Below are 3631 nucleotides of genomic sequence, written 5' to 3'. Positions count from 1 at the left end.
AGCAGAAAGCCCTCGAGATTTTGCTGACCTTCTGTTCTCGTGGAAGCATATGCCAAACATCATCATTTATGACTTCTCACATGGTTTAGCAACACATGCCAATCTAAGGTCACCAGAAAGCATTCCTATTCGTCCATATGAAGGATGCTTAGCAGAACCCACTGAAGAAAACATTACACTTGCCAAATCTGGAAATCTGAAAGTGTCCTTGCCTTGGCTGGAGGGAAAAAAAAGAGTGCAAGTGATCCTCAAGGACACCCACTGACAGGGTCTTCTGATCATTATGTATTGTCTGACCGTTTTCACGAGAGCAATACCAAAGACAGCAGAGATGTTCTGAGGAAGATCACTATAGTGCCTCAACTAGCTGGCAAAATAAATAGTCAGGTTGCAGAGCAACTCTTCTCAAAGATGAGGAAAAATAACTACTACTTGAACATGTCTCAGCCATCAACACACCTCTTTCAAATGAGGACAATAATTCACCACTGTAACGAAAACAAGAACAAAAAAGTGAGGACTATATTAATGAAGACTTTTGGATCAAAGTTGGTGGTGAATATGCATGGACAGGCTGTTCTGGGTAAATTAAAATATCTTTATATGAAATACTTTTTTTTAAGTAGTGGAAATACATAGGTCACCAACCAGTGTGTGTGTGTTTAAAAGAAATATAAGGTTTGAGTCTAGTTCTTGTTAGCTGTTTTGTATTGTTATAGAAAATTCTGACATCTCTGTTGATGAGCCAGTCCCCACAGACATTGAGATGGAGGACACGACCCCGACATCCATGATGATCCCAACCAGTAGTAAGTGTTAACCTTTATTAAGTCTTAATATATCCTGATGCAAGACATTGTATGTAATTATCCATTTTTACTATTACAGCAGAACATGAAATAGCATGTAAGATCAAACACCTTTCTGCCAGTAGAGTTTGTTGGGATTGTCTGCCAAGCCATAGGCAATCAGCCATGGTATGTGAATGACAGTTTTCAGTTTTATTTGATGTCGCAATGGCACTCCCACATTAAATCAAAACTGTTTAATTAATTCATTAATTTATTTATTTATTTTTCTTCTCTCATTTGTCTTTAAGCTTGAATGGGCTTTGGGGACAGGCGACAAAGATGAGACAATTGCTGAAGTCGGAAACTTTGTTCTGAAAAAGAAAGATTTCTGGACTCTAGGTCTCAATGAGCAGTTGGAGGCAATAGTGAGTTGACATAAAGTAACACACAATAACAATAAGAAATGTCTGTGACTCTTTACAGTTCTCTTTTTAAAAATTGCAGATTACAAACAGCTGTCTTGAGGTAATTGCATTGGTGGCTAAGGAACGAGTAAGTATTTGTAAAGATGCAAATCTCAAATAGCCAGAGACACAGTTGTCTAGCTTGTGTATAGTCTTACATGGGTATGTTATGTTGTAGGGAATGGATGTGTGGACAGCTAATGCATATGTTGTGGTCACCTGGTTGCCTCCACATAATCTGGACCCATCCTTGTCATTTCCAGTGAGGCCACAATGTTATATAACATTCACGGCAGTGACCAATTTTATTTTAAACCAACTGAATGTATTTTTTTTTTTTTATATTATTTATAGGATTACATTGCACTGAAAGATTGCATTGTCTTCCCTGTTTGGAAGCCAGGACACTGGATGTTGTGCGTACGTAATTTGTAATCTGGCTGTTTAACTTTGCAGTGCTGTCTGGAAATTGTCTGCATATGTCTTATCACAATTCAGAGATGCCATTTCATGATAAAGAACTACTAACTATATTTTGTAGGTCGTAAAGCCAAAAGATAGGCACATATTCAAGTCAAGTCAAGTCAAGTCTGCTTTATTGTCAATTCTTCCACATGTACAGCACATACACACAGAGAATTGAAATTGCGTTACTCTCAGACCCTTGGTGCATACAGATAACACTAACAGTAGAACATAAATACAGATATACAGATTAAATATAAAATACAACTATACAAATATACAAATAAGGTAAAATGTAAAAAAAAATATATAAAAAATAAAAATAAAAAAAAAATATATAAAGCAGCACACGCATACGTACAAAAACACTGCGACTCACAAGACAAAAAACACGAAAACACCTTTCTGTCGGGAGAGAGAGAAGCCGCAGCATGTGAACGCGCCGCCATCTTTTCGCTAATATTCTTCCTAGATTCAACCAATCCATATGGGTTGGGTGATGAGAGACGTGAAAGTTTTCAGGTTGCAAAAATAAATAGAAGTGAAAATGTTGAAGGTTCTCAGTTCAGGCTTGCTGTTCAAGGTTTGTGTTCAAGTTTTGCCATTCAGAGTGTGCTGTTCAAGAGTTTAATAACCTTGCTTTATGGCTACTTGCATGATGTTCCGATTTTGCATGCTGTGACAGTTTTTACTAGAAAGACCCAAATACTGTTGACTGCTGTAGGTGGGTTCATGCCATATCGTAATTAAAGTTATTATGAGATAATCAACTTGTAAAATGCATTCACGTCCTCATAGAACTCGTAATTACAACTTGTGAAGTGGGAGTTTTCTTATAGCTACGACTTGTACCACCTGACCACCTCAGATTCATTAGGCGATATGTTTAGGCATTGATAGTGCGATAGTTTCGGGTCCGAGTCCAAGAGTGAACAACTCCAAGTAGAACGTCATGCGTTGTCATCTCGAAATCACAGTAATTACGACATGACGTGAATGCAGCATGTGTCTTCCATGGATTCAAAGCTTCAAACTGTATGTAACTTAGCATATTAACAAATCTGTTTATTATTTATGTATTTTTGTTGCAGTAAGATGACAGCCAAAATTGCACCTGGAACATGGGTGCTACTGAAAAATAAGGTTGGTTATAAGAAGTCTGCTAAAGTTGGGACAAGTGTCAAACCCTTAGATTTAATGTCATTAAACTTCTAATTCATATGATCATGCACATCTTGAAAATCTACAAATGATTTTTACAGATGTTATACAATGATTAAAAGCTTTCGTTAATGCACAACACCTTTGCTGCTGTTGAGGTGTGATACGGGACAGGTTTGGGTAAGTTTAAGGGTTGGGTAAGGGGTCAACAAGTGTACAGGGGTCAATTTGATTACTATAAGGGAACACGATTCAATCGGTTTATATTGCATTGTTTTGATAAATGATCATTTAAGTATTTTCTTGAAAATTTGTTGTAGTTTTTCCCCCTCCTGTTGATGTATGATTCAAGGAAGATTCTGTTTAACGATTCAAGGAAGATTCTGTTTAACGATTCACAATAGCATACTAATATAAGTGTTGAGGCAATAAAAACATGTTTTGCATCCAAATTAAAATGTGTATAATGTCTCTACAAAGCATTTAGCTAAACTTAACTAACCACCCTATAAACAAACTGTTACAGTAGCTAAAAGTCCAGTGCCAATAAAGATAAAAAAAAAAAAAAAAGTAAATGTTTATAAACATTTACAAATGATGAATAGTCTCAACTTTAGATTGGGTGAAAAACATGAACATATGATTAATAAATTATTTGTAAAGATGTGAAAATAGGGTAAATTCCGGTCATTTTGGACACTTTGCCATCAAAATGACTGCTCATGAAGGTACTAATGATTAGTAAATGTT

At 36.1% G+C, this 3631-nt stretch overlaps 1 long non-coding RNA gene across 1 annotated transcript; it reads left to right on the top strand.

Annotated features, from left to right (window-relative positions):
- The first annotated feature begins 556 nt into the window (after positions 1 to 556).
- LOC107676067 (uncharacterized) lies at positions 557 to 1147 on the top strand. Its single transcript, XR_001632683.1, has 4 exons — positions 557 to 583; positions 720 to 809; positions 889 to 977; positions 1100 to 1147. It is a non-coding gene; the product is annotated as an uncharacterized LOC107676067 (long non-coding RNA).
- Positions 1148 to 3631: the final 2484 nt, after the last annotated feature.

The sequence above is a fragment of the Sinocyclocheilus anshuiensis genome, unplaced genomic scaffold (assembly GCF_001515605.1).
Source record: "Sinocyclocheilus anshuiensis isolate Anshui unplaced genomic scaffold, SAMN03320099.WGS_v1.1 scaffold3397, whole genome shotgun sequence".
Lineage (NCBI taxonomy): Eukaryota > Metazoa > Chordata > Actinopteri > Cypriniformes > Cyprinidae > Sinocyclocheilus > Sinocyclocheilus anshuiensis.
This window is presented reverse-complemented; position numbering and strand designations above follow the sequence as displayed.